This window comes from Castor canadensis, chromosome 15 (genome assembly GCF_047511655.1).
Source record: "Castor canadensis chromosome 15, mCasCan1.hap1v2, whole genome shotgun sequence".
NCBI lineage: Eukaryota > Metazoa > Chordata > Mammalia > Rodentia > Castoridae > Castor > Castor canadensis.
Genome location: NC_133400.1, coordinates 7,538,453 through 7,554,035, shown reverse-complemented (window position 1 = coordinate 7,554,035; position 15,583 = coordinate 7,538,453). Strand labels below are relative to the sequence as shown.

The 15,583-nt window shown below is 43.5% G+C and overlaps 1 long non-coding RNA gene across 2 annotated transcripts in view; it reads right to left on the bottom strand.

The window, feature by feature from the left end:
* Positions 1-1,104: 1,104 nt before the first annotated feature.
* Positions 1,105-15,583, bottom strand: part of LOC141417183 (uncharacterized) — a 115,064-nt gene continuing 100,585 nt past the window's right edge. For both annotated transcript variants that reach the window (XR_012441771.1, XR_012441770.1), the window contains exon 4: positions 1,105-1,288. This is a non-coding gene — a long non-coding RNA (uncharacterized lncRNA). The remainder of the gene's footprint in view (positions 1,289-15,583) is intronic.

Genomic DNA, 15,583 nt, shown 5'->3' with positions numbered 1-15,583 from the left:
CACAGTTGCAGATGTAAATTTTCCAAAATTCTAATTTACTCTTGAAAGTTGGACTTTGAGCATTGGCAACAAATACTGTCAGTTGTTTTTCTTGAAGTGACAGGCTCATTTTACTCATTTTCAAGAAATTGTCTGGCACACAGCCAGGTCTGAATAATCATAATTTGTCTGTCTTTTGTTCTTCTAAGGGAAAGCGGTGCTCCATGAATAAGTGGCTACTTCAGCTCACAACTCAAGCAATCGCTCAAGTGGTTTTCCTCAAGCCAATCATTGCTCTTTGCTATGCAGCAGAAATATTTGTAGAGTACTTCCCATTTTATCATACAAACTATTAAAAGGATGTGGTCTAAAAGGTGGTCTACAAAAGGTAATCATTTTTACTGCATTTTTAAGGGCATTCTTAGGAGAAATAGGCTTTGTTTCTTTTCTTTCTTGTTGCGAGTATGTGAAGATGCAATGACCCTTGTGTACTCGGATAGTGCTTCTTGGCTTGCGAAGGTACCAGCAATTCTGACCCACTGCTGTCTTTGCACCACCAGGGCAACTGTCAACACAGGGACAAAGACAAATAGCAACTTAATTTTATGGGAAAACTAATTTTGATCTCCAAGATCACCTGAAAAATTTTGGGGACTCCCTGGCTTCCACACTTAGGGGACCATTGACTTTGGGGACCGTGGAGACCTTGGAAGTTCACCTGATCTCAGTCTGCTGAGGTAATGATTTTACCTACCTGATATGAAAGGGCTGGTGACAGAGAGGCCACTTGGATTCCAGTTGCTTTAATAGTCTGCATTTTTGTTTCAGAAAGTATATGCTTATTTAAAAAACAAAGCAGTGTAGACATATTTGATGTTGGTAGTAAATTTCATTTGTAATCATAGCCAAGATTTTGAATTTTGGTAGAATTTTCCCAAATTGTTTTTCTATGCCCAGGAAGTACATAGGTAAGTAGATGGGCACAGGATGGAATATATATAATAAAAATGGATCAAGCAATGCATGCTGATGTATGTTTTACTGCTATCATGAAACAGTATCATTTAACAGTACATCTTGAACCCCAAAGCATCATTTACCTTATGATTATTTGATGATGTAGAGCAAGAATTTGGGACAAAGACACAAACACACCGCCATAGTTCCGGCCCTCCAAAGTAGGGTGCTGTGCCTTTGTCCTTCTGGTAGAGAACAGGGAATGGCAGCCAGTCCCTGCTGGGGACCTCTCCAGGAGACAGCCCAAGCAATGCAACTTCGTCATTATTTCTTGTGAGAACCACAAAGAAGCCTGAGAAAAGGAAAGTAAATGGTATCAGGAGAGAGTTCAGAAATGAGGGGACACTGATGTTAGGTTTGGTAGAATGAGAACATGTCAGCAGCACAGATGGAGAGAGGAAGCAGCAGCTGGTAGGGCTTATACTGGGCAAGCATGACTGACATGTTTTAATATGGTAGAGTGGAGGGGAGGGAGGGAGGACAGAGGTAAGAGATAAGATGGAAGAGGCAATTCCAGGCCATATAACCAAAGGTTATGGTTACCAAAGGAGACAAATGATAAGAAGTTTGCCTTTATATGAAGAGCAATGAAGGGCCACTGGGGGGCTTCTCTCCAGCCAGGGTGATCAGATGGCTTTTGAGAAATATCCCATTGGCCACCATATGGAGAAGGCTTAGAAACAGCTGATGGACACAGGAGAATGGACTGGATCCTACTGTTTTCATCTAACTGAGGAGCACCGAGAATCTAAAGCAGGGCAGGGAACACAGCGTGGAGAGAAAGATTGGGGGAACTATTCAGGAGTGACCACACTGTGACTTCTCTATCCAGATCTCAGCCCTTTACCAGGGAGGTCATTAGAACCATAAATCTCAAATTAATCTTAAAAAATAAAACAACAACATGAAAGCAAGGGAGGAAAGAGCTGTACGTGAATCCTCCCTCTGCCCTCTGTATTTGATGACTCCAGGTTTCCTCGGAAAAAGTCAATGAGACAATTAAGTCCCTGCCCATTTTTCCTCATCCTGATCTCAAACAGTGTTAAAAAGGCTTGCACCACACTTTTCACACCCCGGCTTGTTAATAATTCATGCACTTGCCTTCTCCAGTTCTTTTGTCTTTGCTGTTTAAACCCAGTGGAAACATGGAGATTCTCATTTGGCTTCCTGAATGCCCCATCCTTACAAGCTGTCCAGTGGCCACTGCTTTAATGCCCCTGCTTTGGGGTTGATGAAATTCTTTATTTTCCACCAAAACGCCAACAGGGATCAAACATGATCTTTGCTAATTCTGTTGTCTCACATGTGACAGTTTTTTCTCACTGGGATGACTTTTCCCAGGATCACTGTGGCTAGGGGAGAGAAGGGGCTTCTGTTACTACTCAGACTGTCGTTTGTGGGCCAGCAGCACACATTTCACTCCGGAAAAGGGTTTCTCAACCTCCACACAGTTGACATTTGGGCCAGAAAGTTCGTAGTGATGGGGACTTTCCTCAATACCAAAGGATGTGTAGCCTCTAAATGTCAGGAGACCTAGAACTCAAAAGACTCTGCAATCCCAGCCCTGTCAATAACCTGGCACAGAGGGGACACCTCCAGGTGCCTAGGATTGGGGAAGCGCTTTGGATCTCAGACCCGGCTACTTGTTCAGCCTCATTTCTCAAATTCAGCCCCCTTCCTCACCTCTTCTAACTCAATACAAGTCTCATCCACTGCAGCTACGTGAACCTCCCTCTGCTTCCTTCAGTGTGGTCTGTGACAGTGTCCTATCTATGATAGCTCGTTCTTCTCTATGGGAAGCTTCCCCACACCAATCCTCACCAGCGAGACCTCCACTTCACATCCCTATAGCACACTCTGGTTGTTACCATTGCTCTTACAAAGGTGCCTGATGATAACTCCTTATTTAGTGTTCATTCCCACAAATGTAGTCAATGTTAGGAGGGCAGTGGCCACATCTGTGAGCGTCACCTAACAATCCCTGACACTGAGTGCGAACTTAATGAACATTTATTCAAGGAATGAATAAACCAAATACTGTAGCACTGCAGCTAGGTCTAGAGCTAACTGGTTCCCTTTCAGCCACATCTAAGAATGAAATTAGGTAAGAGGGTGGGCATGGAGGCAGAGAGGAATGGAAGGAGGAAAGAGTCTGGGGTCAGGGAAGCACTTTGGTCCAGATTCAGACAGCAGTCAGTGCATCAGCATCTCCAAGGGGAGCTTTGTCTGCATGGAAGCAGTAAACCCAACACTCTAGTTCTGACTATATTGAAGATGGTATTATTCATCACATAATCACAAGAGAAACGGTTGTCACACTCCTGTCCCCTTAGGGGCCTCATTCCTCACTAGGCCTCCTGGATACAACTGGAATCAGCAAAGGAAAGAGAGACAAGACTCAACAGCAACCAGATCTCTGGCTATGGGAGAGAAGTGAGTCTACTCCAGGGAAGGGAGTCAATACCTGGAACAGTCACACAAAAGGCATCTGACCCCTCTGAAGAGGGAATGCCCACTCAAGACTAGCAGAACATGTGAATCAAATATTGGCATGATTAAAATTTAGCCTTGTGACATGTGGCCTCATAGGCCAACTCTGGGATACACAGATGCATGTGTGGTGGTAAACTTCTGTTGACAGCCAGGGAAGGGAGATCTGGGATTTCTATCCCTCTCAACTTCCCAAGATCACCCTAGGTTTTCAAGATTCAGCTTGAGCCTGAGAAATTTTTTAGGAAAATGGTCACTATTACCCCAAACCAGAGGTACCCCTCCTTTGTAGGAGAACAACATGGGAATATTACAAGTAGTCTGGCTGAGGAAGAGGGAGAGGCGCTCTCTGGGCAGAACAGATACCCCAAACAATGATGTAGAGCATCAGACCTGCTCAGAGTGGTAAAACTCATGTATCCCATACAGAGAAGAATCAGTGGGACAAAGCATTGAGGCACATGGAAGAGGATTTGGGAAAATGATGGTAACAATGATGATGATGAATCATAGAGCCTTAAGTTTAATTAAATATTCTATTACTTAAGAAAATCCTAATGATGACCTTCATCCTAGGTGGGCCAGGGCAGGTGGTCAATAACTGTTAGCCACAAGTTTTCTCAACTGGATCTCAGTAAGCCCCATGCTGGACTGTTGTTGCCACCACACAGAGAAAGGGAAAGACAAAGGAGAAACAAGCAAAACCAAGCCTACATTTATAAACATACTTGGAAGTGGCCCAAGGCTCAGAGCTAGCTCTTTCCTCCTCCTTAATCCTCTTCCTCTTCCTCTCTTCCCTTTCCTGTTCCTCCCCCTCTTTCCCCTAATCCTTCTCTTTCTTCTTTGGATAATTTATTGAGGTGAAATTCACGTAACATAAAATGAGCCATTTTAAAATAAGCAATTCAGAAGCATTTACTATGTTTACAAGGTCATATAACTATCACCTCTATCTAGTTCCAGAACATTTCCATCAATCCTAAGTGAAAGTCCACACCCACTAAGCAGTCTTTCCCCTTCCCCACTATCTCCAGTCCCTGGCAACAACCAACCCGATTTCTCTCTGTGAGTTTATCTATTCTTGTTAAGGTGTTTTGTAAAGCAAATCATACAATGGATGGTCCTGTGTGATTGACTTCTTTCATTCCGTATGTTTTTGTGGTTTATCTCTGTTATTTCACATAGCAGTCCTTTATTCCTTTTTATAGCTAAATTATATCTCCTTGTATGGATAGACCACAGTCTGCTTACCCATCATCCACTAATGGACACTTGGTACATTTCCACCTTTTGGCTAATGAAACAGTGCTCTATGAACATGGACTCGTCCGAGATCCTAGTTCCCATTCTTCTGTGATGTACCTAGGCATGGAACTACTGGGCCACACGATAATTCTATGTTTCCCTTTTAAAAAACACCAATCTGTTTTCCACAGCAGCTGTACCATTTTGATCTCTTCCTAGCAGTGCCCGAGGGTTCCGATTTCCCCATTGGTGCTTCGTCAACAGCCCTGTTCTCCCCTTCCCACTCCACACCAATCTAAGTGCCTTTGACCTTGGCACAGATACTGTATTTATTTCTAATTAGCCTCTTTGCAAGTCAGCACTCCATCTCACCCTGCAACTCACCTTGACCTTGACCAACCAAGGTCTCAGTCCCCACTGCACTTTAACATATGGCCTTTAACCCCCAAACCCCTTAGAACTAGTCACTACACACCCTCAGGCCTTAGCAATCCTCACCAGTATGTCCCATAACTGCTCAGGACATCTGTCTTAGATTGGCTGGACTCTACAGTCCAACGATTAGGCTTCACCTTAAAAACCACTCTCCCTGTTGGCTTCTGCTGTGCAGATCAGCTGTTGAGAAGGATTCTGAGGTTGTATCTGGTGCTGCAGAGTGGAGAAAAATTAATATAGGGTTTGGAATTGGGAAGACAGTGCACATACACTGCACCAGCCACCAGTACCCACTGTACCCATTTGTCCATTCGGTTTGCCTGCATTTATCAGCCCCTACCTGCTCGTGTGTTCACTGCTCGATTCTGTGTCTGTAGCCCTCTCTGCCACAACTCAGTTCACATTTCCCTCATAGCTCTTCTTACCTCTTATCATTCCCCACAACATTCTTAAGTTCTGCAAGTCCCCAATGCTAGCCAAGACCACTACTTTAGGCCAAGATCATGGGATATAATCTCAAGAGCTCTCCCATGTGATAGAACAAAATTAAGGACAAAGGTAGAAGTGGTCACATGCATACATTGTGAGTGGAAAGAGGGAGCCCCCGGGTGTGAGGGTACATGCTAGTCCTCTAGTCCTTCCTTGTTAGCTGCTAGCATTGTAGGCAGTGACTGGTGAACTGGCACAAGAGACTGAGAAGTCAGAGCTCTTTGTAACCTAATCGTGTCTCCGTGCAGAACTGTCAAGTCCTCACATTTCAAAGGTAGCAATTGTTTTGAGTACCAAAAATAAACTCTTGCTCTTTGACTTGCTCCACAAGCCCCTTAGGGTTTTAGACTTTCCTCCTTTTAAGTTTTTGGGTTTAGATCTTTCTACAGCCAGCACTGCACAAAGCAGAAGTGTAGAAGTGAATTTCCCCATCAGAACTCAGTACATGGTCAACCATGAGGCTCAAAGGGGCGATGTGACAATGCCTGCGTGGAATCCAGCTGCATGTGGTCAAGTGCAAACAATAGCTGCTGGGCTTGTCCTTTGCATTACTGCAGGGAGCAGCAGCCCATAGAGAAGCAGAGAGAGCTGGAAAGGCCTGCATGATACCTATCTCCCTGCATGAGTTTGACCCAACGCCCTGCTCAGGCTTCCCACAGCGCCACGCTTCAGCCAGAATCCTCATCCCCAAAGCAGGACTGCCAGGTTTACTGCCATCCTTAAAAGCTTCTGAGGTCTCTCTAGTATGTACAGCAAGGTTACCTGGTCCTAGGTCCCCCAGGCCCTCACTACTCTCTAGCTGGAAGCTGGCAGACCTTTTCTGTCAAGGGCCAGAACATCAATGGTTGAAGCTTTGCAGCCATCTCATTGTCTTTATCATAACTACTCACTCTGTCCCGGGGCAAGAAACCAGACATAGGCAATATGCAAACAAGGGCTGGAGCTATATTCTAATAAAACTTTATTTGCAAAAAAAAAAAGAAGCCAGAAGCTGGCTATAGTTTTCCACCCACAATATTCTAAATTGTGGCAAGATGTACAATGATATGCGCTTGGTATCACACACTTGAGATAATCAAGCACAGCCCTTCCCACCCCTCACCCTCTTCAGGGAGATGGTAGGCCCCAAATGGTCTAAACTGACTTCATTGTAAAAGTGAGACTTTGAGACTCAGGTAAAGTATCAGTCCATTCAGGCTGCTATTGTTGCGGGAGTTTGCTAGTTGAAAAACGAGACTCTGAGGCAGTTAGCAGGAAGCAAGGTTATATTGTGCCAGCACAGACCCAGCGGACTCGTGTTCAAAGGCTGAGCCCCAAGAACAAAGGGGTCTCACCTTATATACCCTTGCAAGCAGGTTACAGAAGCAAAAAACAAGGTCTAGTCCATATATGGTTATATTTAATTTTATTGATTACTTTATCCCAGTGCTACATGACTTCCCCCTCCCTGGTGCTATGTGACCTTCCTCATGTTCAGATTTCTCAGGTTTTATCTCTCTGCCATGCCATCCCTACCTCCCTGCTACTTTCTCAGGACTCAGGCCTAGTCTGTTTTCACCCTCCTCTCTGCTACACTATAACAACATATCTTAAACTGATAGGCTTAAAACAACAGAAACTTAATCCTCATAGCCTGGAGGCTGGGAAGCCCATGATCAAGACACCAGTAGATTTCCTGTCTGGGAAGCATCCACTCTCTGGTTCACAAATAGCTGTCTTCTCTATGGCTACTCTCATGGTGGAAGGGATAAGTTAGCTCCCTTGGCCCTTGTTTTTAAAGGGCATTAATTGCCAAGCATGGTGACTCACACCTGTAATCCAAGATATGCAGGAGGCAGGGGTAGGAGGATCACTATCTGAGGCTGGCCCAAGCAAAAGCAAGAGACCATATATTTATGATAAAATAAGCAAAAGGGTCTGGGGGCATATCTCAAGTGGTAGCGCACCTTCCTACTAAGTGCAAGGCCCCAAATTCAATCCCTAGTACCATCAAAAATAAATAAATAAAAGGGCATTCATTCATCCATGAGAGCAGTCTCCTAAAAGCCCTATCTCTTACTACCATCACTCTGGGGGTTAGGATTTCAACACAGGAATATGGGGGGACACAAACCTCAGGCCACAGCAAGAGGCTTCTCCAAGATCAAGGTCAATGGTTCCTCTGTTTGAAGGTGAGCCATATTCTGCCTTTATTACAGCATAGAACCTCCAATACTATAGGCAGTGACACCAAGCCTAAGGTTCCAGCATCCAGTCATGGGGCCAAGTAGAAGTGAATTTTCCAGTGGGGGAGAGGATGGCTCCTTAGAGCCACAGGAGTTGCCACTGGAGCCTCACAAAGCCACACATGCATGTAAATGAAGCAACTCAAGGTCCAGGAGCTCAGGGTTTATCTTATTTTTAAGGTGGTGCTTTGGCTGACAGCAAAAAGTCATGAAAGATCCTTACTGAGAGTCTTGGGGCACGTGTAAAGATGTTCCACTGGGTCATGTGAAACATGGACACTGAAAGTTGAAATGCTCTTTCCTAACATCACCAGTCCCTCATAAATGGGTTTCTGTAGCCTCAGGCTTTGGGGAAATAAGCACTCCTAGAGTCCCCTGTGCGGATTTGGTTGTGAATCAGGTATAAAATTCAGATGCTTCTTCTCTGCCCATTACATTCTGCAGCACTCACTCAGAGGATGGTCCCAGCACTCAACACAGGAAAATAAATAGCTCTGACAGTTCTCAAATATGACGATATTAGAAGAGCTGAGACTAGGACAGGCAGAGAGTAAGAAGATAAATAATAGTACAAGTTTCAGCTTTCCCCGTGACAGGTTAAATGGCATGCTAGGACTCAGGCAAGGTTGATGGGTACTTGCTAATATCCACTGTCCCTTTCTTAGCAAACGCCACTGTGCTAACAGACTGTTTTCCCAGCCTTTCTTGCAGCTAGGTGTAGCCATGTGGCAATGAGCTATAAGAGAAACAGGATAGCAAACTTGCAAAGGTGTCCTTTAAGAAGGAGTTTGCCCTTCCAATTCTTATTCTCTTGTAGCCTGGAATGCAAACATAATGGCTACATCTTGAGCAGATGTCATGGCCATAAGGAAGCATGCTAAAGACAGCAGAGCAGTAGGTAGACAGAGCCTGCGTCCCTAAGGATTTCAGACACCTCCCATATCAGGTTAACTTGCTTATCTCTCGTTAATGTCTTACTTGTGAGCATAAATCCTTTTATGTTTAAACCACTGTAGGAGACTTTCTATTATATGAGGCCAAACTCAATCATAGTGATCAAATTACCAAATTCATATGTTCATTCATTCTCATTCATTTTCTCTCTCTCTCTCTCTCTCTCTCTCTCACACACACACACACACACACACACACACCTTACTTCAAATTGAAAGTGTTTATTGCAAGTTTATTGTATCCAAGATAAAATTTGGGAAACTTTCTTTCTTTGGATGGGTACCTGAGTATGAAACTACTATTGCACAAGGGAAGGTCTGGATCTTGTCGTTCTACAGAGTCATTTTAACTAGTGTGAGTTTTAAATTTTGACCTTTAAGCTCCTAGAATAGAACAGCATGATTCTAGAATGATTCTCTACATGATGTCTACATCAGAGTCTGAAGCCCAAGGTCAAACAACTCAACTCATTTTCCCATCCAGCTTCTCCCTCAGTGATCATAGTCACAGAAAACGATACCACCATTCACACTGTCATTCTGGGTCCTGGTTCCCTCTTTCCTCCTCTCATCTGCTTCATCGTCAAGTCCCCCCAAAGTCTCCCCAGATCCACTGCTGTTCCTCTCCCATACCCTCCACCGCCTGATGCTAACCACTGGTGATTTTCCTCTTGACAGATGCTACCTTAGCACCTTGCTGATGCATTGTCCTGGCCTTGCTCCCCTAACAGCCGGAATAAACATTTTCAAAATGAACATCAGATCAGATCATATGAACCTGAGGAAATCCTTCCAAAGGTCTCCCAACATAATTTAATGCAAAACCCTCACACTCCTTACCTTACCAACCCCTGCACCTCTCCCCACCATGGTTCCTTGGCTCCAGTCATGTGGTTTTATTTCTATTCTTTATATACACTAAGCTCATTCCTGCCTTAGGACTTCTCCCACAAAGATTTCAATGGACTCTCTTCCTCCCTACACCCTCTCTAAAGGCTCTTTTCACCCCAATCTCTATTGCCCAAGTCAGTGTTAGCACCATCATAACACATGTGAGTACCTGGTGCTCGGGGATTTGTTTATTTGGGTGAAACGCCAACGGGACTGAAGCTCCATGGGAGAAAACTCCTTCTGTGTGTGTTCACAGCTATATCCTCTGTGCACAGAGTGGGCACTTAGTAATTACTTCTTAAATGGGTGAGTTAATTGGCTTGTCAACCAAAATGTTAAAATCAAATGAGTTGATGTAACTCTGCACCTCAAGTTTATATTACTAATGCTAATTTCAAAGTGATTCCAAATGGAATTACTGATATTAATCCATTCATTGAATATTACAGACTTCAATGGACCTTCCACCCTCCCACTCATTCAAGTCTAATGGCAATCCTCCATACTGAGCCCTATTTCCCAAGGCCAGGCTGTCCTTGGGAGGACACAGTCGTTTCTTTAGCTAAACTAGCAAAGAAGGAGCCAAATTGCTCATCAATAATAGGTGGGAGGTTTAGAGAGTAATAAAAATATTCCCGTTTTTATTCACACCTCTTCCCTCTCTTTCTATCGGCAAATGATAAGGGTTGTTAAGAGTTTATTGAACAACTTTAACCATCTACAGTTGATTGGCAAAGCTTTGCTCTAATTAAACAAATCCTAGAGATAGAGTCAGCGAGGGGAAGATTTTCTTTTCTTATGTTAGGCCGCTGTAACTGATAGAAGCGTTTCTCCAGCTTTAAGGGTTTTAACGAGGAACATGCCCAGCATTGTTACCCACCACATCTGCAGAGCACATGCCCACTGATTACTCGCCTCCCACAAGCACCACCAGGTATTGGGCCTTTTAAGCATTGCAAATACCAGCAGAGAACAGGCTTGACTCCAAGCTCAGCAAGGTAGAATAATCAAAATGTGTTAATACTTTATTGAACAGAAAACCTGTGAGTTAAATAGCAATTAAGTTAATAAACCAATTCTCATTTTCTTCACTGAATCAAAAGATCTCAGATGAATTTTCTTATTGGGAACTCACTGGTTATTAATGCTTTTATGCAGTAATTTTAACAAAGCAAATATGGCAGTGTGGATTAACAATTAGTAGATCACTCATCCAGGAGCCATACAGATCTGGATGCAAATATCAGCTTAACTCCCTGCTGCCCACTGAGCTTTAGATAAGTTACCCAAACTCCTTCATCCTGCACATTCTCATTTTGGAAAACAGGCATGAGAAACAATCCTGACTTCACAGGTTGCGAAAGTTTTAAAATAAGACATTTTGCCAAAATTCATAGCAAATATGAATTTTATAGCAAAATTTATTTTTCAGCCCTAAAATCAACCCTTTATCAGGACAGCGGTCATTTCTTCTAACAGTTATAGTACTAGCCTAAGTATTTCAGATGGTTAAGTTTACTTGCAAATGGCCTGGTTTCTCCAGGTAGACTTTAATTTGAGTTGTTGCCTCCTCTTAAAATCAAAGGTCTTAACAGGCCAATAAGAGCCTGGCTCATTTGGATCCTGCCTACCTTTCCTACCTTTACTCTCATATCAAATCCCATCCCTCCCTCGTGATCAACACTCTAAGCTCAACATCCTCCTTTTTCTTCCCTGAACGCCTCCTGTTCCTCTAGACTGCACATCTGACTCCTCCTCGTCCTCCAGCCTCAGCTCCAACACTACCAGCTCTTGGTGGGATACTCCATGATCACCCCTTGTAAACTTTCTCCCATTGCTCTTTCCCTGCTTCCAGCAGGGCACATAGATACAATCCAAGGCTATCCTTCTCATGTCTGTTTGCTATTTTAACATGTGTTTGCCCACAAGGGTGTACCCTCCTGTGCACAAGAATGGCTCTCTGATGTCAGCTCTGAACTTTTTCCTAGCAAATATATAATAAATAAGCAATCAGATAAACAAATAGTGATTGTTTTGACTCAATTTCCTGCCAGCAGACAACAAGAGTCCCTTCTCTGGTTCCTGGCCACCATGATAAGATACTCCTCCCTGTCCTCTTCAACATGATGGACTGAGCCCTCTGAAACTGTGAGCCCAAGTCAGTCTTTTCCTCCTAAAAAAAGACAATGAAACAGGGATTTGGGTGCAAGCGACTTGTTTGGGAAATGAAAGTGCAAGTGACTTGTTTGGGAAATGAATTCAGGAAAAAAAAACAGCAAGAAGTGTGAGAATGAGACAGAGAAGGGACAAAAAGTGAGGAAAGATGACTTTCCAAGCTGATTATCACTATGGGCAACTGGGTCTCTTGCTGTTGGGGAGAGGAGAGGAATGCTAGCAGAAGAAAAGAACAGCTAGGTGATGTCTACGCTCCATACCCTGGGAGAGGGATCCTGTATTGATCCACCATTCACATGAGTTGTTTGTTGAAGGCTGTAATTCCTAAACAATTCTAGCTTGCTCTAAACTTCAGACAGAGTAGACTCCAGTGACCAGAGAAAGCACTCAAAGAATCACAGGGGCAAGAAGCTAGAAATCAGGTAGGGTGTACATCAAAGACCTAAGCTCCAAGGGTTTACATGACAGCAAAATTATCTGCTGAAACAAAACTCTAGGCACATAGTCTGCCATTGAAAAGGAGTGCTATTCCCTCAAGTCCATGAACCACACTGCAAACACAGTCAAGGGACACAAGTAGGGCACACAGAGGGGTCACATACATGGTACATGCACAGCACATAACTTTTCCACTGTCTTCTCAAATGACCTCTTGGGCAAACCATGGCCCAAGAAAATAAAACCAAGTGGTCACCTTTAAAAATAAGCAGCCTGTGGCTAAATGCTATTCTACATGTCGCGACCCTCCCACAGTGGCTCTTGCTTGGGATTGAACATGACTTTGAAAGAACCCATATCACATTAGCAAGGTTTATGCTGCAAATTATTCTCTACAAAGAGCTATTAAAAATCAGTGATGAGTGAAAATAGCCTTCAAAATTTCATGTCTACATTCAAGCCCTAGATTGAGTTTCTCCTCTTCAGTTTCATTCAAATAATTATGTTCCCTGAATTAAATGATTTTTTTAATTCAAGTGTGTCCCATGGCCATATGTTTATTTGGATGAGAGAGAAAGGTGTCTTAATTTCTCATAATAAGAGCTTTCCTGAAAGCTGTCACTTCAGTGGCATGGCTGTAATCAAAACTGAATTCTATGCAAGAGGAAAATTATATTGCCTTTCAAATTAATTTGCAAATGGTCACAATCCTAATAAAATGCAGGCAAGACTGTGATTTCTCTTCTGCAAATGCCCAGTTTCCCAGTGACCAGGAGAAACAACTGACTGAAGACCACAATGTCTGATGTGTGCTACATGACACAAAGTCTGAGCTGAGCTCAAGATGGGAAGTGCAAGCTGGGGACCCTGGAGTATGACAAAGTTGTAGGAAATTTCTCATTCTTGTCTTCAGTTTGCTTGGAGTCTGTGGCTGGCACTAGAAATTACCAGCATCCAGCCCCAGAAACTGGAATGAAGAAGGAACCACAGGAGGACTTGGTGCTACAGTTTTGCCAGCCCCTCATCTCCTTCCTTAGGAAGGGCTTTGAGGTGATCCCTCCCCTCAATGTGGTCCTTCCCTTTAGTTTTAACACCCACAACACAGATGTTCTGGGTTTTTTTTGTTTTTTTTTTTTGGTAGGATTGGGGTATGGACTCAGGGCTTCATGCCTGCAGAGCAGGTACTCACAAAGTAGACACTCTACCACTTGAGCTACACCTCCAGTTCACTTTGCTCTGGTTATATTGGAGATGGGGTCCCATGAAACTTTTATCCAGGCTGGGTTTTGTACCATGATCCTCCTGAACTCAGTCTCCCAAGTATCTAGGATTACAGGCATGAGTCATGGGCACCCAACCAGATGTTCCTTTGAAATCTACTTTTGCTTCTGTCAAAGTTATCCTTTGTCTTTTCTTGGTGGGGGGGTGGGGTAGGGTGCTGTACCAGGGTTTGAACTCAGGGTCTTGCACTTGCTAGGCAGGCACTGAACCACTTGAGCCACTCCTCCAATCCTTTTTGTTTGGTTATTTTTGAGATAGGGTCTCGCTTTTATGCCCAGGCAGGCCTGTACCACGATCCTCCTGTTTATTCCAATATGCCCAGATTTATTAGTTGAGATGGGGTCTCAACTAAGTTTTTGCCCAGGCTGGCCTTGAACTGCCATCCTATCTCTGCCTCCTGAGAGCTAGGATTACAGGTGTGAGTACCATGCACAGTTTAGATAGGTCTCTTTCCAGGCTATGAGCTGCTTAAAGACAAGACTGGGTGGGTGCATTGGTTTCCTTTTGCCACTCTAACAAATCCCCACAAACTTAGTGGCTTAAAGCAACACCAGTTTATTGTCTTGCAGTTCTGGAGATCCCAGGAGAAGCCTTTCATTTTTCAGTTTCTAGAGGCCACCTATATTCCTTAGCTTGTGGTTCCATATCACTCAACTTCTGCACCTGGTATCCCATTTCTTTCTCCTTTTTTGACCTTCTTTCCTCCCGCTGTAAGGACCCATGTCCTTTGGCCCACCTGGATAATCCAAAATCATTTTTCCACTTCAATGTCCACAATCATGTCTGCAAAGTCCCTTTTGCAATGTGAGGTAAGATATTTGCAGGTTCTGGGGATTATGAAAGAGATATCCTGGAAAGCCATTTCCTGCCCACCACAATGACAACCACCATTCTATCCCAGGACCTATTCCCCCCAAAAAACCACGTCCAGATAATGCAGAATCAGAGTGAACTGGCAATACAGTAGGGAATCCAGAACACAGTCCTTTAGTGTGAAGTCAGGCAAGTGTGACTCTAAGTCCTGGGCTTGCTGTTAGCCTGACCAGCTTCCTACAGTGTTTCTCACTTGTAGTACAGATAGTTGAAAGCACCTACCAGCAGTTGTTGGAATAAACTACAAAATGCCTATGAAGAGCTATACTCAGGAGCTCAATAAGTTTGCACTGAGAAGTAAAGCTGAGTTGGGGCAAACAAATGTGTTTTGAAAGGGACAGATGGTGAAATTTTTCATTTTCAAAGGCCATCCAGTCTCTGTCCCAGCTATGCAACTCAGCCATGGTGACGCAAAAGCAGCCATAAGACAACATATAAGTGAAAGAGCAAAGTGATGTTCCAATAAAACTTTATTTATGACATTCAAATTTGAATTTCATGTAGTTTTCACATCATGACTTTTTGCTTTTGATTCTTTTTCCAGCCATTTAAACATGCAAAAATGTTCATTCTTAGTTTTTGAGCCACAGAAAAACAACCTCTGACAAGGTTGGATTTCACCCATGGGTCATGGGTTGCTCATTCCCATACTCCCTTCCAGCTAAGAGTACATAATCCCAGTCACCAGAATATAGTGCTGGGTTCAGGGGGAGACAATCAAATCCAAGTTCAAATGTAAATTTTATGCCTTTAATAACTGGGCTACCTCTATTAGGTGATTTAGCCTAAGTATCTGTGCTATACCAGCCAAATAAAATACTTTATATGGAAATGGACATTAAAATAAGCCAATCACACAATACCAGAGGCCAACTTGGCCTGTCACATAGATGCTCAGTAAACATTGGAAGTCATCCACCCCAGAGGATGTCTCTTTATTGGCAATTTTTACTCTAGATGTATCTGCTTTTAGAGAGGCAACTTTCAGTAATAAGGTGGATTTGCCAAAGAAGGCTTTCTGTTCTCTTAGCTGCATGTCAGACCACAGTAATGATGAATCAAGAACAGCAGTTGGTCTGGAAGAACACATCT